General features: G+C 38.0%; 1 protein-coding gene and 1 pseudogene across 4 annotated transcripts in view; both read left to right on the plus strand.

Annotated features, from left to right (window-relative positions):
* KIAA0586 (KIAA0586 ortholog) overlaps positions 1 to 22,613 on the plus strand; it is a 122,194-nt gene that overhangs the window by 90,068 nt on the left and 9,513 nt on the right. The gene's annotated exons all lie outside the window — the stretch shown is intronic.
* LOC101178483 lies at positions 5,315 to 6,593 on the plus strand (annotated as a pseudogene).

The following is a 22,613-nucleotide window of genomic DNA, read 5'->3' on the forward strand; positions in this document are numbered from 1 at the left end:
TTCCACCTAGGATGAGGAAATTGGAAAACTTGTCACTTTCACCCTAACTGTTATAAAATGTCAGATAAACTACAAAATCATTAACATTTCTTGAACCCATCAGAGAGCTTCTGATGCAGAGCAACTACGTAGCCTAAAGTCCAAGGAAAGACAGACTCCTCCAAAAAGAGATGAGACACAAGCACTGTCTCACTTGTGACAGAGCATGGTTACAGGAAGAGACACCAGGCACCAATCAAGCAGATAAGAAGTATTTAGTTAAACTTTTTAAGTGGATTTCTAAAGGCCAAGTGTAGAACCATTGGTAGTCAGAGATACAAGTGGAGTTCACACCCACTTGTAGGCATCTTCTGCACAGACCTCTAGAGAAAGATTGTGGGGAAAGGCAGAGAGTCTCTCTCACTGGTGCAGGCCTGAATGAGGGGAGTGGCTGTTACTGCCAGAAAGACAGGATGCCCCACTTTGACCCTTCTCCTTTAAGAACAAAAGCCCTAAGCCACTGAGGAAGGGGCAACACATCTGTTATTTCCAGGGTATAGGTGAAAACCTATTGTGGCTGGGGGAAGGGTAAAGAAAAAAAAGAATCCACTCCTGGTGGAGAAGAAGGAAATAGTCTTGGTCCCACATTCTTTTATTAGCACGATTAGAAGTTTCTTATTGTTGGGAGAGTGGTTGGAAACTGTCCTGCACAAAATTTGCCAAAGGGACAGGGCAGAATTTAAAATGTCAGTTCCCTCCAAATTGATCTATAGATTCAGTGCAATCTCAAAAACATTCCAGCAGGGATTTCTGGGTAGAAGTTGACAAGCTGAATCTAAAACTCATAAGAAAATGCAGAGGACCTAGAATAGCCAAAATGACTTTTAAAAAGAAAAATAAAGTTGGAAGATTATACTATATAACTCTAAGACTTATTATAAAGCTACAGTAATCAAGACAGTGGGATATTGGCATAAATATCAATGGGATAGAATAGAGAATTAAGAAAAAAAGTCCACACATTTATGATCAGTTGATCAATTGATTTTTACAAACGGGAAAGACAATTCAATGGAGAAAGGATAATCTTTTCAACAAATGGTGTTTGGACAGAGCTCATCTATATACAAAAAAAATGAACCTCAATCTATATTTCACAAACACACAAAAATGAGCTAAAAAATGGATCATAGATCTAAATGTAAAGCCTAAAACTACAAAACTTCTAGAAGAAAATATAGGAGAAAATGTTTCTTTGTGACCTTTGGTTGGGCAAAGATTTCTAAGATATTGCAGAAACTATTGATAATTGGACTTAATCAAAATAAAAATTTCTATTCTTCAAAAGACAGTGTTAAGAGAATGAAAAAGGACAAATCACAGACTGGAAGAAAATATTTGCAAATTTGCTTTCTGATGAAGCAGTTATGTCCAGAATATATTTTTAAACCTTACAAAACTCAGCACTAGGAAAACAAACAACACAATTTTTAAAATGGATAAAAGACTTGAACAGATACTTCACCAAAAAAGATATTTGGATGGCAAATAAGCACATGGAAAATTGTTCAACATCATTAGTAATTGGGAAGATGCAAATTAAAAATTAAATACCACTGAATACCCATTAGGTTGACTAAAATCAAGGAAACTGATACTACCATGTGTTGGTGAGGATATAGATCAATTCTAATTCTTATACATTGCTGGTGGGAATGCAGAATGCAACTTGCACCTTGGAAAACTGTTTGACAGTTTCTTATAAAATTAAACGTAAATTTACCATATGACTCAGCAGTCCATTTCCTATGTATTCATTCAAGATAAATGAAGACTTATTTTCACACAAAACCTGTACTCAAAACTTTTTTAGCAGTTTCTTTTATAATTACCCAAAACTGGAATCAACCAAAATGTCCTTCAACAAGTAAATGGATAAACAATCTGTGTGGTACATCCATACAATGGAATAGTACTCAGCAATGAAAAGACGTGAACTACTGATACACACACAACAGCACAGATGAATCTCAGTTGCATTAAATGTAGTGCAAGCAGTTAAAAGGCTACATACTGTATGATTCCATTTATATGGAAAAGGCAAAATTTATTGGAAAAGGCAAAACTATAGATACAGAGAACAGGTCAGTGGTTGCCTCGAAGAAGAGTTTGACAACAAATGGCAGGAGGGAACTTTTTTCCATTTGGATGGAAATATTATATATCTTGATTGGGGTAGTGTCTATATAACTAAGTATTTTTCAATGGTTAGTTTTACTGGTTATAAATTATACTTCAATAAAATCATGTATATATTACTGAGTTTATGGCACTTCTTTTGCTTATTATGAATTTTCTTAATTAGCTTGTACTAAAAGCTTATCACTTGGGAAGGTATAAAAGGTTTTGTTGTTAAAAGGTGTGTAAATGTGATACTGTATTACATTTATTTACTCTTACATCTTTTTCTTATATTAACACTTTAGGAGGAGATAGTTTGACATATTTATAATACAGTATATTTTCAATACAATGTAAATTGGATTTTTAGGTGTTCATTTAAAAATACATTCCATTTAGACTAGAAATCTGAAACATTTATGTTTTATAATTAATAGTGACTAACTGGAAACAAAGAAAAATTGTACATGCTAATAAATCTACAGTGGAAATACTCTTGTTTAAAATTTTGTTTTTTAGATTTCAGAAAGGGAAGAACTGTCAGCTCAAAAACTTGTGTTTTTTACTGGCACATCCAATATAATGTGTAATCAACACAGTTTAACTCAGTAAACATTAATTGAGGGCCCTCCACACTCTGTACTACTAAGCTTCAATGCCTTTCTGCATTATCTTCTTTCCACCCAGAGTTTCCTTCTCTCCCCACTTTTATATGCCTACAAATTACTTAATCTTCAACATTCAGCTCCATCTTTCTGAGTTCTTACTGAACCTCCGATTGAAAACGTCGTATTCATTTTAACCCACTCTCTTCCCCTAGCTCTTTTCTGCCTTGAACATAATGATCATCTTAACAACAGTTTTTTGCTGGGCACAGTGGCCCACACCTATAATCCCAACACTTTGAGAGGCCCAGGCGGGTGGATCACTTGAGGTCAGGAGTTCGAGACCAGCCTGGCCAACATGGCGAAACCCCATCTCTACTAAAAATACAAAAATTAGCCGGACGTGGTAGCACATGCCTGTAGTCCCAGCTACTTGGGAGGCTGAGACATGAGAATTGCTTAAGCCTAGGAGGCGGAGGTTGCAGTGAGCTGAGATCACACCACTACACTCCAGCTTGGGCGACAGAGTGAGACTCTATCTCAAAACCAAAACAAAACAAAAAATGGGAATACATTTACCAGAGGTTTGCTAGGTGTGTTCTATGTTAATTTCATTTATTCATCACAATACCATGCCATGCAGGTAGTTTTGTTTGTTTGTTTTATAGACATAGAGTCTCACTGTCACCCAGGCTGGAGAGCAGGGGTGTGATAGTTCATTGCATCCTCAACCTCCTGGGCTCAGGCAGTCTTCCTGCCTCAGCTTCCAAGTAGCTAGGACTACAGGTGTGTGCCATCATGCCTGACTCAGGTAGTTTTATTCCTGTTTTACAAGAGAGAATGATAAGATTCATGAAGGTTAACTAATTTTCCCAAAGCACACAATTTAGAAAATGAAGATCTGGAATTCCAGCCCAGATCAACTTGATTGCAAAGCTGATGCTCCTTTCCTTGTGTAATACTATTTATTGAATAAGCATTTAATAAATATTTATCGTGTGACTTAACAGCTTGTTGACAAGAGCTGCTTTTATTATCTCTGTATTCCCTGGACTGATTATTTAATATTCCAAAGAAAGTGATATATGGGATAGTGTTGTGATTTGTTTTTAAGATATGTTATCAGTTTCTTATTTAAGAGAGCTTGTTTCCCACTGTAGCACTGTGGTGATCAGTAAATGTTCATGGAATTGAGTTTGATGATTACATCATTTGCTATTAACCCCAAACAACATTTAATTCTGTTATTTAGTAATAAGACGGAAGAAGGAAGGGAAGAGAAAAATGAGAATATTTCATTACAATCATTTTTCCATTACTGTCTCTTTTTAATGTAGACAGTCATGCAAACAGCCACAGTGGACTGACTAATCTAAGGTGATTTTTATTTGCTTTTCCAAAAGATTGATTTATTTTATAGTATTAACATAGATTTTTATTCTTTGAGGACAAAATAGTTGAACAGAGGGTAGGGGCAGCCGAGAATATGCCCAAGGGTGGGGAAAATTAAATCAGCTTAGATATTAGTTCATGGGCAATCTTTTTGAACTTTAGATGAGAAAGAAAAATCGTGTGGACATTCATTCACTCTTTTTAAATTGAGATATAATTCACATACCATAAAATTCTCCCTGTTAAATTCTCAGTGGTTTTTAGTATATGCAAAAAGTTGCTGAATTACCATCCCTTTCTAATTCCAGAACATTTTCTTCACCCTAAAAAGAAACTCCATATCTATTAGTAATTATTTTCCATTCTACCCTCCCCAACCCTATCCCTGCCAACCACTAATCTACTTTCTGTCTCTCTGGATTTCCCTATTCTGGACATTTCATATAAGTGGAATCATACAAGATGTGGTTTTCTTTTTGGCTTCTTTCATTTAACATAATGTTTTCTTTTAGTTTTCGGGTCTTTTTGTTGTTGTTGTTGTTGTTGAGACAGAATTTTGCTCTGTCACCCAGGCTGGAGTGCAGTGGCGTGATCATGGCTCACTGCAGCCTTTGACCTCCTGGGCTCAAGAAATTTTCCCACCTCAGCCTCCTGAGTAGCTGGGATGGCAGGCGTGTGCCATCATGCCTGGCTAATTTCGTTTTCATTTTTTGTAGAGACAAGGTCTCACTCTGTTGTCCAAGCTGGTCTTGAACTCCTGGGTTCAAGCAATCTGCCCACCTCAGCCTCCCAAAGTGCAGGGATTACAAGTGTGAGCCACCACACCTGGCAACATAATGTTTTCAAGGTTCATTCATGTTGTAGCAGGTATCATTACCTTATTCTTTTTTATAGCTGAATAATATTCCATTGTGCATTCATTCTTAGGTTAATCTTTTTTAGCATCCCTTTACATAAAGTCCCATAGAAAGTGCTGTGGCCCTAGAGAGGTGGATAAAACAAAGCATCTGCTCTCCGGGGATAAAAAGAAGAAAGGCCATTTTGTGAAGAGATGAAGACTGAGCAGTTGTGCCTGCCTTGCCGACCTTGAGCAGCAGTTGGCTTCTCCACATAGTACCAGGGAGTAGGAGTCTCAGAATCTAATCTCTTCTGCCTCCCCACTTCTGTGAGATTTTTTTGATCTTCAGCTACATTTTCGGCTTTGTGAGAAGCTTCGTCATCCAGCACAGTGGCCAGCAACGTTACCGACAAGACAGATCCTCACTCCATGAACTCCCATGTGTTCACTGGGAATCTCAACACTCTTGTGCTCAAGAAATCTGATGTGGAGGCAATCTTTTCAAAGTATGGCAAAATTGTGGGTTGCTCTGTTCATAAGGGCTTTGCCTTTGTTTAATATGTTAATAAGAGAAATGCCCGGGCCGCTGTAGGTGGAGATGTACAGCTCCTCTTTTGACTTGGACCATGACTTTCAATGGGATTATTATGATAGGATGTACAGTTACCCAGCACATGTTCCTCTTCCTCCTATTGCTCGGGCTGTAGTGCCCTCGAAATGTCAGCATGTGTCAGGAAACACCTCATGAAAGGGATAAAGTGGCTTCAATTCTAAGAGGGGACAGCGGGGATCTTCCAAGTCTGGAAAGTTGAAAGGAGATGACCTTCAGGCCATTAAGAAGGAATTGACCCAGATAGAACAAAAAGTGGATTCTCTCTTAGAAAACCTAGAAGAAAATTGAAAAGGAACAGGGGAAACAAGCAGTAGAGATGAAGGATGATAAGTCGGAAGAGGAGCAGAGCAGCAGTTCCGTGAAGAAAGATGAGACTAATGTGAAGGTGGAGTCTGAGGGGGGTGCAGATGACTTTGCTGAGGAGGACCTACTGGATGATGATGACAATGAAGATGGGGGATGACCAGCTGGAGTTGATCAAGGATAATGAAAAAGAGGCTGAAGAAGGAGAGGATGACAGAGACAGCGCCAATGGCGAAGATGACTCTTAAGCACATAGTGGGGTTTAGAAATCTTATCCCATTATTTTTTTACATAGGTGCTTGTCTAAGATCAAATTTTTCACCAGATCCTCTCCCACGGTATCTTCAGCACATGCTCACTGTTCTCCCAATCCTTGTCCTTCCCATGTTCATTAATTCATATTGCCCTGCACCTAGTTCCATTTTCACCTCCTTTGATGCCCTAGTAGTTTTGTTAAGTCTTACCCTGTAATTTTTGCTTTTAATTTTGATACTTCTTTATGACTTAATAAAAAGGATATGTGGTTTTTATCAACTGTCTCCAAAATAATCTCTTGTTATGCAGGGAGTACAGTTCTTTTCCTTCATACGTAAGTTCAGTAGTTGCTTCCCTAACTGCAAAGGCAATCTCCTTTAGTTGAGTAGCTCCTGAAAGCAACTTTGAGTTAGAAGTATGTGTATTACACCCCCACATTAGTGTGCTGTGTGAGGCAGTTCAACACAAATGCAACAACATAGTTTTGTGAATGAGAGCTGGCATGTCAAATGCGTCCTCTAGAAAAATAATTAGTGTTGTAGTCTTAAGATTTGCTTCTAAAGTTGATACTGTGGGTTATTTTTGTGAACAGCCTGATGTTTGGGACCTTTTTTCCTCAAAATAAACAAGTCCTTATTAAACCAGGAAAAAAAAACAAAAAAAGAAGAAAGGGGTAGTTGAGAAGAATAATTTCTTTAAAACACTGCATCTCAGAAATAATTTGTTAGAATACTATTAAATATGAAAAGGCAAACATCTTTCTATAATTAAACTGTCAACTTGTCACTGTTTTCTTATAGTGCTGAAAAATAAGCGTGGCAACAAGTGTGTTAGGTCAACTTGCAGATTGTTTTTATGTATATACATTTCTTACATTTTATGTGAGGATGTTTGGATGAGAGAGGCATAATCCATATGAGAAAAAATATTTCTCTGGCACAATAATGGATTTTTAAACATAGGTGATTATTTTAACTGTTCCAATGTGAAAGGATTTATACTTTTTATTTAAGAGATAGAATATATATATGCATATCTATATCTATGTCATATATATATAATCTAACAGACAAATGTGCGTAACTAAGGGTGATCCCTCAGAATGAGCAAAATGCATAAAGGATTGACATGGAAAATCTGTTAAATAAGACATTGAATATTATGCAAGGATTTCTATAACATTTTTACTTGTTGGTACTAAAAGTAATTTCCTTTTCAATATAGAAGCATTTTAATTGTGGAAATTATTTAATTTCCTTTTTGTGGAATTAATTATACACGGTGTATGGAGAGCTTGGGTTTTTCTCATCTTTTTGACATTAAACACATCGCACCAAAACCACACACGAGGATTGTTTTGAAGACTTGCCAACATTCAAAAAACCTCTTCAACCCCTTCATTGTTCTTAACCAGATTTCCTGAAACTTGACTTTAAAGTTTTTATTACGATTTTTTAAATAGATATCAAATTGATATAAAATATAATTTAAGCTATTAGATCAATTAGTAGCCTTTTTATTCAACAGCTATTACAAATAATTTAACCTTATAATCACAGAGGTAAATACAGATTTGATAAAAATCTTTACATTTTGATATTAATGAGGTAAATACTTAAGACTTGGGAGCAGAGAAACCATCTCCAGTTCAACAGAACCAAAGGTTGTGATTACGATTAGGAGTAACATCTGATCTTACTTCTAGTTGAATATTATTATTGAGATGGGGTCTTGCTATATTCCCTAAGCTGGTCTTGAGCTCTTGGGCTCAAGTGATCCTCCCACCTTGGCCTCCCAAAGTGCTGGGATTACAGGCATGAGCCACCACTCCTGGCCTCGGTATTACTTTTATTATACCACAATGCCCTCCAAATTAACTGCAAGTTGATGTATTACAAATGCTATTCTTCTAATCAACCTAGTAATCATTTACTAAAAATTTTTTAGTGATTTTAATTTTATATAAATTAGGCAGACTATTTCAACCAGATAATAGTGGATTATTCCACTAAACCAGTTCTACCCTTTTTGTTCATATAATGAAAATAAAAAGAGAAGCTTGATTATTTCAGTTCAGGATACATTACCCTCAAATAAATTCAGGCCAGAGATGCAGCTACGCAGCTGTCCAGTGTCATAAAAAAGCAATTCACCGGTGAGTGATCTCTCCATTCAGAAGTGTGCAGTCTTAATGTATGGCTGTGAGAAACTGTTATTTTATGATCTTTTTACTAAAAGCTTGACTGAAAACTAAAATAAATTAATAAATTTGAACAGAGAAGTGATATAGTCTTATTATACATATAGGATGAACCACTAGTAGATTGTTAGTCTCTAATACAGTATTACTCAAACTTTAACAGACATAGAATTCTCCAGGAGTATTTATTAATAAAATGTAGATCCTAAAGTGATTGTTTGCCTGAGATGGGGCCTGGAAATGTAAACATTAAACTAGTACTCCTGGTTATTCGGATGTAGAAGAGGGAGGACCACCCTTTGAGAAACACTGATTAAGGACTCCAGTTGTTTTTGATGATTCTGTTCTATTTAGAATTAGAGGCACTTTGGAGACAAATTGCATGAGTTCAAATCCTAGCTCCTCTATTTACTAGCTGGTGACCCTGGGCAAAATACTTAACCTCTCTGTGCTTTTCTTATCTGTAATATAGTATAGATATTTCATGGTAATTAAAGACATAAAATACACTTTTACTAGAACCTGACATATATTAAGAGCTATTAAAGTGTTAGCTTTGCTCATTGCAACCTCTGCCTCCCGGGTTCAAGTGATTCTCTTGCCTCAGCCTCCCAAGTAGCTGGGACTGCAGGTGCGTGCCACCACACCCAGCTAATTTTTGTATTTTTAGTAGAGACGGGTTTTCACCCTGTTGGCCAGGATGGTCTCGATCTCTTGACCTTGTGATCTGCCTGCCTTGGCCTCCCAACGTGCTAGGATTATAGGCATGAGCCACCATGCCCAGCCCTGAAAGTGTTAGCTTTTATTAGCATGACTGTTTCTAGGAAATCTCTCCTTTTTGAATACTCATGTTATAATCAGCTCTCCTTTAACAGATAGGAAATGAACCTATATTTGTCCTAAGCTTTAAAGGATGCTGGTGAGGAAATGCTAAAGATGGTACATGTTCAGTATAGTGTTAGGGAGATAAATTAACTTTCAACAAAATTGTTTCTCTTCAGTGAATATATTTAAGATTATATGTATAAGATATATCTTAGGGACCTGAACAAGATGGCTGAATAGGAACAATTCCAGTGTGCAGCTCCCAGCGAGATCAATGCAGAAGGTGGGTGATTTCTGCATTTCCAACTGAGGTACCCAGCTCATCTCACTGGGACTGGTTAGACAGTGGGTGCAGCCCACGGAGAGCAAGCAGAAGCAGGGTGGGGCGTTGCCTCACCCACGAAGCACAAGGGGTCAGGGAACTCCCTCCTGTAGCCAGTTGAATCCATGAGGGACTGTGCCGTGAGAAACGGTGCTTTCCAGCCCAGATACTATGCTTTTGCCATGGTCTTCGCAACCTGCAGACCAGGAGATTCCCTCAGGTGCCTACACCACGAGGACCCTGGGTTTCAAGCACAAAACTGGGCGGCCATTTGGGCAGACACCAAGCTAGCTGCAGGAGTTTTTTTTCATACTTCGTGGCGCCTGGAACGCCAGCAAGACAGAACCATTCACTCCCCTCAAAATGGGGCTGAAGCCAGGGAGCCAAGTGGTCTACCTCAGCAGATTCCACTGCCATGGAACCCAGCAAGGTAAAGATCCACTGGCTTCAGATTCTCGCTGCCAGCACAGCAGTCTGAAGTCGACCTGGGATTCTCAAGCTTGGTCGGGGGAGGGGCGTCCGCCATTACTGAAGCTTGAGTAGGCGGTTTTTCCCTCAGTGTAAACAAAGATGCCAGGAAGTTGGAACTGGGTGGAACCCACCATATCTCAGCAAAGCAGCTGTAGCCAGGCTGCATCTCTAGATTCCTCTTCTCTGGGCAGGGCATCTCTGAAAGAAAGGCAGCAGCCCCAGTCAGGAGCTTATAGATAAAACTCCCATCTCCCTGGGACAGAGCACCTGTGGGAAGGGGCGGCTGTGGGTGCAGCTTCAGCAGACAAATGTTCCTGCCTGCCAGCTCTGAAGAGCAGCAAATCTCCCAGCATAGTGCTCGAGCTTTGCTAAGGGACAGACTGCCTCTTCAAGGGGGTCCCTGACCCCCGTGCCTCCTGACTGGGAGACACCTCCCAGCAGGGGTTGACAGACACCTCATACAGGAGATCTCTGACTGGCATCTGGCGGGTGCCCCTCTGGGGCAAAGCTTCCAGAGGAAGGAACAGGCAGCAATCTTTGCTGTTTGGCAGACTCTGCTGGTAATATCCAAGCAAACAGGGTCTGGAGTGGACCTCCAGCAAACCCCAGCAGACCTGCAGCAGAGGCACGTGAATGGTAGAAGGAAAATTAACAGAAAGGAATAGCATCAACATCAACATAAAAGGACATCCACGCAGAAACCCCATCTGAAGGTCACCAACATCAAAGACCAAAGGTAGATAAATCCACAAAGATGAGGAAAAACCAGTGCAAAATGGCTGAAAATTCCCAAAACCAGAACGCCTCTTCTTCAAAGGATCACAACTCCTCGCCAGCAAGGGAACAAAACTGGATGGAGAATGAATTTGATGAATTGACAGAAGTAGGCTTCAGAAGATGGGTAATAACAAACTCCTCCGAGCTAAAGGAGCATGTTCTAACCCTTTCTGTTTCTTCAAATTAGCTCTGGAAAGGACTACAGAAAGCTGGGCTGTAATTTCCCTTTGCTTACTCAGTTCATCTAAACCTAAATAGTCTGAGTATATTGCCTTAATCAAAATCACGTTTTCTCCTCTTTAATTCCTTCCCCCATAATAAAGGAAGCTAAGAACGTTGAAAAAAGGTTAGACGAATTGCTAACTGGAATCACCAGTTTAGAGAAGAACATAAATGACCTGATGGAGCTGAAAAACACAGCTCGAGAACTTTGTGAAGCATGCACAAGTATCAGTAGCCAGACTGATCAAGCGGAAGGAAGGATATCAGAGATTGAAGATCAACTTAATGAAATAGTGTGAAGACAAGAATAGAGAAAAAAGAATGAAAAGGAATGAACAGTGCCTCCAAGAAATATGGGGCTATGTGAAAAGACCAAACCTACGTTTGATTGGTGTACCTGAAAGTGATGGGGAGAATGGAACCAAGTTGGAAAACACTCTTCAGGATATTATCCAGGAGAACTTCCCCAACCTAGCAAGACAGGCCAACATTCAAATTCAGGAAATATAGAGCATACCACCAAGATATTCCTTGAGAAGAGCAACCTCAAGACACATAATCATCAGATTCAACAAGGTTGAAATGAAGGAAAAAATGTTAAGGGCAGCCAGAGAGAAAGGTTGGGTTACCCACAAAAGAAAGCCCATAAGACTAACAGTGGCTCACTCTGCGGAAACCCTACAAGCCAGAAGAGAATGGGGGGCCAATATTCAGCAGTCTTAAAGAAAAGAATTTTCAACCCAGAATTTTATATACAGCCAAACTAAGCTTCATACATGAAGGAAAAATAAAATCCTTTAGGGACAAGCCAATGCTAAAAGATTTTGTCACCACCAGGCCTGCCTTACAAGAACTCCTGAAGGAAGCACTAAACATGGAAAGGAAAAACCGGTACCGGCCACTGCAAAAACATACCAAATTGTAAAGACCATTGACACTGAAGAAACTGCATCAACTAATGGGCAAAATAACCAGCTAGCATCCTAATGACAGGATCAAATTCACACATAACAATATTAACCTTAAATGTACATGGGTTAAATGCCCCAATTAAAAGACACAGACTGGCAAATAGGATAATGAGTCAAGACCCATCAGTGTGCTGTATTCAGGAGACCCATCTCACATGCAAAGACACACATAGGCTCAAAATAAAGGGATGGAGGAATGTTTACCATGCAAATGGAAAGCAAAAAAAGCAGGGGATGCAATCCTAGTCTCTGATAAAACAGACTAAACCAACAAAGATAAAAAAAAGACAAAGAAGGTCATTACATGATGGTAAAGGGATCAATGCAACAAGAAGAGCTAACTATCAGAAATATATATGCACCCAATACAGGAGTGCCCAGATTCATAAAGCAAGTCCTTAGAGACCTACAAAGAGACTTAGACTCCCACACAATAATAGTGGGAGACTTTAACTCCCCACCAATATTAGAACAACAAGACAGAAAATTAACAAGGATAATCAGGACTTGAACTCAGCTGTGGACCAAGCAGGCCTAATACACATCTACAGAACTCTCCACACCAAATCAACAGAATATACATTCTTCTTAGCACCACATCACACTTATTCTAAAATTGACCACATAATTGGAAGTAAAACACTCCTCAGCAAATGCAAAAGAACAGAAATCATAACAAACAGTCTCTCAGACCACAGTGCAATCAAACTAGAACTCAGGATTAACAAACTCACTCAAAACAGCACGACTACATGGAAACTGAACAACCTGCTCCTGAGTGACTACTGGGTAAATAATGAAATTAAGGCAGACATAAGTAAGTGCTTTGAAACCAGTGAGAACAAAGACACAACATACCAGAATCTCTGGGACACATCTAAAGCAGTGTGTAGAGGGAAATTTCTAACACTAAATGCCCACAGGAGAAAACAGGAAAGATCTAAAATTGACTTCCTAACATCTCAGTTAAAAGAACTAGAGAAGCAAGAGTAAACAGATTCAAAAGCTAGCAGAAGACAAGAAATAACTAAGATCAGAGCAGAACTGAAGGAGATAGAGACAGACAAAACCCTTAAAAAAATCAATGAATGCAGGAGCTGGTTTTCTGAAAAGATCAACAAAATGGGTAGACCACTAGCTAGACTAATAAAGAAGAAAAGAGAGAAGAATCAAATAGACATAATAAAAAATGTTAAAGGGGATATCACCACTGATTTCACAAAAATACAAACCACCATCAGAGAATACTATAAACACCTCTACACAAATTAACTACAAAATCTAGAAGAAATGGATAAATTCCTGAACACATACACCCTCCCAAGACTAAACCAGGAAGAGGTCGAATCCCTGAATAGATCAATAACAAGTTCTGAAATTGAGGCAGTAATTAATAGCCTACCAACCAAAAAAAGCCCGGGACCAGACAGATTCACAGGCGAATTCTACCAGAAGTACAAAGAGGAGCTGCTGCTATTCCTTCTGAAACTATTCCAAAGAATAGAAAAAGAGAGACTGCTCCCTAACTCATTTTATGAAGCCAGCATCATCCTGATATGAAAACCTGGCAGAGACGCAACAAAAAAAAGAAAATTTCATGCCAGTATCTCTGATGAACATCAGTGTAAAAATCCTCAATAAAATACTGGCAAACCAAATCCAGCAGCACATCAAAAAGCTCATCTACCACAATCAAGTCAGCTTCATCCCTGGGGTGCAAGGCTGGTTCAACATATGCAAATCAGTAAACATAATCCATCACATAAACAGAACCAATAACAAAAACCATGTGGTTATCTCAATAGATGCAGAAAAGGCCTTCAGTAAAATTCAACACCCCTTCATGCTAAAAACTCTCAATAAACTAGCTATTGATGAAACATATCTCAAAATAGTAAGGGCTATTTATGACAAACCCCAAACCCACAGCCAATATCATACTGTATGGGCAAAAGCTGGAAGCATTCCCTTTGTAAACCAGCACAAGACAAGGATGCCATCTTTCACCACTCCGATTCAACTACTGGAAGTTCTGGCCAGGGCAATCAGGCAAGAGAGAGAAATAAAGGGTATTCAAATAGGAAGGGAGGAAGTCAAATTGTCTCTGTTTGCAGATGACATGATTGTATATTTAGAAAACTCCATCATCTCAGCCCAAAATCTCCTTAAGCTGATAAGCAACTTCAGCAAAGTCTCAGGATACAAAATCAATGTGCAAAAATCACAAGCATTCCTATATGCCAATAATAGCCAAATCATGAGTGAACTCACATTCACAATTGCTATAAAGAGAAAAAGATACTGAGGAATACAACTTACAAGGGATTCGAAGGACCTTTTCAAAGAGAACTACAAACCACTGCTCAAGGAAATGAGAGGACACAAACAAATGGCAAAACATTCCGTGCTCATGGATAGGAAGAATCAATATTGTGAAAAAGACCATACTACCCAAAGTAAAATGCTATCCCCATCAAGCTACCAATGACTTTCTTCACAGAATTAGAAAAAACTGCTTTAAATTTCGTATGGAACCTAAAAAGAGCCCGTATAGCCAAGACAGTCCTAAGCAAAAAGAACAAAGCTGGAGGCATCACGCTACCTGACTTCAAACTATATTACAAGGCTACAGTAACCAAAACAGCATGGTACTGGTACCAAAACAGGTATATAGACCAATGGAACAGAACAGAGGCCTCATAAATAACACCACACATCTACAACCATCTGATCTTTGACAAACCTGACAAAAACAAGCAATGGGGAAAGGATTCCCTATTTAATAAATGGTGTTGGGAAAACTGGCTAGCCATATGCAGAAAACTGAAACTGGACCCCTTCCTTAACACCTTATGCAAAAATTAATTCAAGATGGATTAAAGACTTAAACATAAGACCTAAAACCATAAAAACCCTAGAAGAAAACCTAGGCAATACCATTCAGGACATAGGCATGGGCAAAGACTTCATGACTAAAACACCAAAAGCAATGGCAACAAAAGCCAAAATAGACAAATGGGATCTAATTAAAGAGCTTCTGCATAGCAAAAGAAACTATCATCAGGGTGAACAGGCAACCTACAGAACGGGAGAAAATTTTTGCAATCTATCCATCTGACAAAGGGCTAATATCTAGAATCTGTGAGGAACTTAAACAAATTTACAGGAAAAAAAATAACCCCATCAAAAAGTAGGCAAAGGGGCCAGATGCAGTGGCTCACCCCTGTAATACCAGCACTTTGGGAGGCCGAGGCAGGTGGATCACAAGGTCAGGAGATGGAGAGCGTCCTGGCTAACACGGTGAAACCACGTCTCTACTAAAATATATAAAAAAAATAATAAATTAGCCAGGCATGGTGGTGGTCGCCTGTAGTCCCAGCTACTTGGGAGGCTGAGGCAGGAGAATGGCCTGAACCCAGAAGGCGGGGCTTGCAATGAGCCGAGATTGCGCCACTGCACTCCAGCCTGGGGGACAGACCGAGACTCCGTCTCAAAATAAAATAAAATAAAATAAAAATGGGCAACAGACACTTCTCAAAAGAAGACATTTATGTGGCCAACAAAGATCTGAAAAAAGGCTCATCATCACTGCTCATTAGAGAAATACAAATCAAAACCACAATGAGATACCATCTCATGCCAGTTAGAATGGCGACCATTAAAAAGTCAGGAAACAACAGATGCTGAAGAGGATGTAGAGATATAGGAATGCTTTTACACTGTTGGTGGGAATGTAAATCAACCATTGTAGAAGACATTGTGGTGATTCCTCAAGTATCTAGAACCAGAAATACCATTTGAACCAGCAATCCCATTACTGGGTGTATACCCAAAGGATTATAAATCATTCTGCTATAAAGGCACATGCACACATATGTTTATTGCAGCACTATTCACAATAGTAAAGACTTGGAACCAACCCAAATGCCCATCAGTGATTGACTGGATAAAGAAAATGTGGTACATACACACCATGGAATAATATGCAGCCATGCGTGTTATGACTAGTTCATGTCCTTTGCAGGGACATGGATGAAGCTAGAAACCATCATTCTCCGCAAACTAACACAGCAACAGGAAATCAAACACCTCATGTTCTCACTCTTAAGTGGGAGTTGAACAATGAGAACACTTGGCCACAGGGAGGGGAACATCACACACCGGGGCCTGTTGGGGTGGGGGATAGGGGAGGGATAGCATTAGGAGAAATACCTAATGTAGATGACGGGTTGATGGGTGCAGCAAACCACCATGGCATATGTATACCTATGTAACAAACCTGCACGTTCTGCATATGTATCCCAGAACTTAATGTGTAATTAAAAAAAAAAAAGTATGCCTGAACATGTATGTGTATGCAGCAGACAAGAGGAGGTAAATACCTATGGCTGATAAGACGGCATCAAACTACATACCAAATTGTTACTTCACTTCTGTTTCTCTGGATTACTTCAGAATTACCTTGCATAGGATGAAAGATTTAATGGAACAGGAAAGGGTATTTGTGTTCAGCCTCAGCTTTTAGGACGGGAGTAGCCAATGGGTATAATCTGGGCAATCCTGCACGTGCAGACTGGGAAACCCAAGTCTTGTATCTCATATACCATAGTAATTTTTATAGTTCCACAGATGAAAATGAAATGAAACCAACTCCATCATTTTCAGAAAAGATGTCTTTTAAGAAATCTATTTTTTTATTATTATTATAAAAGCAAAATAAAACAGGATCACTCTTTTATATAATTACAAAATATTTTTAAATATGTGCATGACAAATGCTGTGTAATACACCTCATTATTTTCAGAGTGTCCCTGATGGGCTCCTTATCCTTGACCTAAAAATGGTGATTCCAAATTGAAGACTTTCTTGGGTATATTTTTTAATTGGAGTAAATACAGAAGTCAAAATTACTCTTGGGTTTCTAGTAAGAAGAAATGCAATTACTTGTGAATTATTTTAAGCTCGAATGCTATTTGCTCTCTGTTAAAATGGTAAAACAAATTACTCGTTATGGAATATATACCCACAAAAATCTTTCAGTAAAATGTTATTGCTAAAATGTATCTTAAAATCTAATTGTTAGTCTTTGTTACACTTGTCAGCTCAGAATGGTCGGGAACCTTTTTTTGTGATAAGCCTCACAGAGGCTATGGAAAACAGGAGCACTTTTTTCTTGGGAATATAATTGCAGTAATACTGTACCACCTAATGAAGTCAGAAAAAACAATTTATGTAGAAATATAGTTCTGAGAGCCTTGCGATTATTGCCTTTTGTGTCATTCTGCCTACATTACACAAAGTAGGACTTAGGAAGTCCTGGAAATAATATGTTGGATATTTTCTAATTACTGTGTCAGCATGATCAATCATTTTCTAAATTTGCCAGTTTCCTGAAATAGCTTAGCTTATGTTCATAGCACTTTAGAGGAAGCAGCACAAAATTAGTTTCTATTGGTGTCACAAAAGAAATGAAATATTTATCTTTGGCAAAAAGACCTGTACACCAGACTTCAATTAATGAGTACAAGAATTAGAAATCAAAACTTTGTTTAGTCTAAGGAAAAACAGTTCTTTAAACTGTAACCACATGGCTGTTTCTTGTTTGCATCAACTCTGGGTGACTGTTATTGTCTTCTGTGAATTCTCTGGAGCAGGGGCCTGACTTTGTTGAATGAGCCAATTGTTTTCCTTTGTGTTGCCCATCTAGTAAGTTCCCATCTGGTTTATATCAGACTGTTTTCACAGCCAACAACTGCTGCCTTCTCTATATCCTGACACTTCGGGGCCCCACGCTATCAAAGCACTGCTGCGATGGCCTTGCTGGCAGGGCCTATACAGCTGTGTCTCACAGCTTGGAACTATTACCCAGAGTAATGGTAACATAGAACTTGGACTGGCCCTTATTCCCACTGGTGTCGTGTGTACAGTGAGCAGAAACCCACCCTCTCCCTCTCTCCCCGTTGCCCCGAAACTTGCTATTCAACAGAAAATCTTTAAAGCTCTTATTTTAGGATGTGGAATGGTGGTGTTCTTATTTTCTAGTGGCTTCCTGTATTTGAAAGCTCATTTTTCATTCTTTCACTCTTTCAAAAGTTACCAGGTCTGGCCTTAGGGAAGTGAACTGGTCACTATGTCACATTTAATTTTTGTTTCCATATTTAGTTAGGAATGGCTAGAGATGTCAAAACCCACTGTCAAGGCTACACAGATAATACAGTATATTTTTAGTGATAACCACAAGCCATAATTTGAGAGAAGTCTTCATATTTAGGAAGGGTTTCCATCTCAGAAAATAGATTTTCTGTGTATAGATATAGAGGCACTTAGCTTCAAACTGCTTAGTAAATATTAGGGAGTTACTTTGCCATCCGCTTTGGTAATTAACAAATGTCATTTATAAGAATGTTATAATAGTGACCTTCTCTAACAGTCTGTGGCCTGGTATAATATAGGTGTATTAGAATTATGGGTGTTATTATTGACAAAGATATGGTTGAGTTTAAGTGTAGTTATGATATTATTGCTTAATAGGCATAAACTGAAACAGCAAACTTCTTTTGTACCAGAGAAAGGAATTAAATGTGAATTTACAATGTATTAAGATTTTTTAAATGCTGAAGATTAGTTAAAACTGGATTATAGTTTGTGCTTTTCAATTAAATCAAGTGGCTGATTGTCGTAAAGCATGAAGTATCCTAGATAATAAGCCCTGTGAGAGTTAAACTACAGCAACAACAAAATCTCACCTTCTGCTTCTGAATAATTTCAGTGCACTGGTATTCCAAGGTTTCAGGAAAAAAAATAGAAAGGAATTCACCTTTGTAGTCAGCAGTACGGCCTATGACTTAGTGTAACTATTTATTTGATATTAAATGTTACCTGGTAATGTCAGTAATTTGGCTTAATTTTATCATTGGAAAAAAGTTTAAAACTACAAAGGTATCATCTTTTAATTGCTGAAACTACCCTATTGGTTTTTTCCATTTTAACTTTTTGATGGAAGAATAATATATATTCAGAAAAGTACACATATCGTAAGTATACAGCTCAAAGAATTTTCACAAATACAGTACATTTGTGCTAGCAGTATCCAGCTCAAGAAATTGAACACTGCCAGACCCCCAAAGGCCCTCATGCTCCCTTTCAGCCACAGTCTCTACTCCCACAAGCATAAAGCCACTGTTCTGACTTCTAACAACCTAGATTAGTTTCCTTGTTTGCACTTCACATAAATGAAATCATACGGTATGTATGGCTTCTTCCACCAGGCAAACCTATTGTAGTTTTTAAGATTCTTTTAGTTTTTAAACTATTATGGCATGCTTTTATAAAGAATGATCTGAGAGGAATTTGTTTTAGTAGCTGTTTCACAGGCTGTTCAACTAACAGGAAGTGAGTTGTAGATAAAGTTGTCTATTAAAACATAGAGTCTCTCAGTTCTCAACCAAATTTTAATGCTGGAATGTCCGTCTAGACATTCTTGCCCCTAAAAGGCAGGCACTCTCTCTGTCATAACACCAACAGGAATACAGTCAAGTACTTAAATGCTTTTTAATAAGCTTTAATAATTGAATGTACATTACTCAAGTTAATTGTGATTTGCATTCAGGATAGGTGGGTCATCTATTTTCTGAATTAACTATCAACTTCTTGGCAGTGGGATATATACTTTTATGCCGCCAGGATCCTGTTTCTGAAAATGCTATTATTTAAGAGAGTTGGTATACCTATTAGAGCCAATGAGTAACTTAATATGGAGGATCTGGCCAGGTTATTTAACAAGTACTAACTTCTTTTTATATATTTTTAAGTACCCTAATAATTTATTGGATTTTTTTTTTAGTGAACTCAAATTAGTATAAAAATGTAGCTATCCTGTTACTAATTTTAGATGTCTCCTTATTGAGTTTTGTTTTAAATTCTGTACATCATTCCTTTAAAAATTTATGTTGTTTTGTGGGTTAAAAAATTCACATTTTGGGGGGCTTCATCTTTATATCCTTATTTCGCAGTTAACAGTCTTATAGTTTTATGCTGTTTTCTTAGATAATCCATAAAGAATTTATTTAAAATACTACTATAAAGATTTACAGATGTAAATATTGCTATACCAGTGACTCTTACTGAAAATAGCATTGAAGAATCAGAAGGTAAGCTTTCAAGCCCAAAATAAATTTTTTTAAATATAAGAGTATAACTATTATAAAGCCCAAATTTCAATTTTTTAAAAATACCAATTTTTATAAATGTCATTTTATTTTAGATTCGGAGGTACATGTGCATGTTTATTGCATGGATATATTGGTATATTGCTTAATTGTGGGAATTGGGCTTCTAATGTACCCATTACCCAAATAGTTAACATTGTACTTGATAGGTTATTTTTCAACCCTGTCCCCGCTTCCCCGGCTTTTAGAGTTTTCATCGTCTATTATTTCCATCTGTATGTCCGTGTGTTTTCATTGTTTAGCTCCCACTTACAAGTGAGAATATGTGGTAATGAATTTTCTGCTTCTGAGTTAGTTCACTTAGGTTAGTGGCCTACGAGCTCCATCTATGTTGCTGGAAAGGACATGATTTCATTCTTTTTCATGGCTGTGTAGTATTCCTTGAAAATACCAATTTTTGAAAAGCGTGTACACTAACTATAACATGGTTTACTTTCAATTGGCACCAGAGATAGCAACAATATTTTGAATGATTATTTGAAATGAAAAGCTAAAATATTGAAATAAGGGGGATATTTGGAAAAGGCACAGTGTGTACAAGTAGTGCAATCCCAGTACTCCCTGTGTGCCTTCAATTAAAGCTTTTTCAGCCAGTATCCTTGCTTTTCCAGGCTGGAATTCTATTTCCAAATCTAAGCTCACTTTTTCTTTATTTTGTAGTATCTTCAAACATTTAAGTAAAAGCTAACAAGTCAGCTTTTTGTAGTAAAGATAAAAATATAAATTATATTTATAGTTAATATATAACTCAATTTCTAGTCAACATTGCTCATTCAAAATTTCCATAGAAATGTTAATAGAAATTTATAGATCAAATAATTCCAAAATTTTCCTTCTCATCTTTTGACTTCAATACCAGTATTATGGTTTTTTTTCAGTTTTGATCAGCAGGATAAAGAATTGTAAGAACCAACAAACTTGAGAAGCAGTTTTCAAGTTGCGTTGACCTAGTTGTAGGCCATGTTTGCTGTTCTAATCATCAACTGCAGAGCACAATGCTCACCCTTCCAGTAAACCCCATAAATCAACAAGTGAGAATTATGAAGCCACTACTTGTTATAAGAATAAAAGTGGTCAACTCTGATATTGTGATAGTGGCTTGTTTTTTTTAACTGTTAAGAGGTATCACTGCAGAAGTCAAGATCCTCCCCCAATTTTGACTGAGGAGAGTTTTATGTTTACAATAACAGCAACAACAATATGTCATAGTTACCATTTATGTACCCTTCCTTTATGTGGCATACTCTGCTAAGATCCTTGATCAACTTAATTAGGGAGGTAATATTCTCATTACTTGCTATAAATAAGTGGTTCTTCAATGGAAGGGATCTCTGAGGTGGTATTGATACCTTTGTTTTCATGTTTATACTCTATGTTCTTTGTAGAATTTGAAAGGGAGCTCTATTAAACTGGAGGGACCAAGCAGTAATAATTTCTGTCCCTCTCTAACTCTTGGAAATTTAGAAACAGAGCGAGAAGTGAACACAGATAGCATTTAAACGTTAACATCATAGTAAGCACTTTTTTTTTTTTGAGACGGAGTCTCACTCTATCGCCCACGCTGGAGTGCAGTGGCGCGATCTTGGCTCACTGCAAGCTCAGCCTCCCGGGTTCACGCCATTCTCCTGCCTCAGCCTCCCGAGTAGCTGGGACTACAGGTGCCTGCCACCACGCCCGGCTAATTTTTTGTATATTTAGAGAGACGGGGTTTCACCGTATTAGCCAGGATGGTCTTGATCTCCTGACCTCCTGATCCACCCACCTTGGCCTCCCAAAGTGCTGGAATTACAGGCATGAGCCACCGTGCCCGGCCCATAGTAAGCACTTTTAATACATTTAAAGATTTTTAAAAATTGTATCACAGTTGAGCTGGGCTTGGTGACAGACACCTGTAGTTCTAGCTACTAGGAAGGCTGAGGTGGCAGGATGGCAGGATCCCTTAAGCCCAGAAGGTCGAGGCTGCAGTGAGCTATGATTGTACCACTGCACTCCAGCCTGGGTGACAGAATGAGACCCCGTTTCTTTAAAAAACAAACAAAACCTATATCACAGTTGTATGTTCAATTTTGGTCTATTTGTGGATATCAAATATATGTAACTTGTATTTGTCCACACTCTTGTCCTGATAAAACATTAAATTTTCTACAGTATAACAATAATAGTTTAACATGAATGTTTATCTCCAGTGAGAATGTATTGCCCAGCATAATGAAATATGGAATGCTTATAAACTTGCTCATTTAAATATCTTCTTCTAAAAATCCACCCAAAAATTTTTTTAATTTTGTGTAAATTTTTTTTAATTTTTAATTTTTGTGAGTACACAGTAGGTATATGTATTTATGGGTTACATGAGATATTTTGATACAGGCATGCAGTGTGTAATAATCACATCAGGGTAAATGGAGTATGCATCTCCTTTGTGTTACA

The sequence above is a fragment of the Nomascus leucogenys genome, chromosome 1a (genome assembly GCF_006542625.1).
Source record: "Nomascus leucogenys isolate Asia chromosome 1a, Asia_NLE_v1, whole genome shotgun sequence".
Taxonomy (NCBI): Eukaryota; Metazoa; Chordata; class Mammalia; order Primates; family Hylobatidae; genus Nomascus; species Nomascus leucogenys.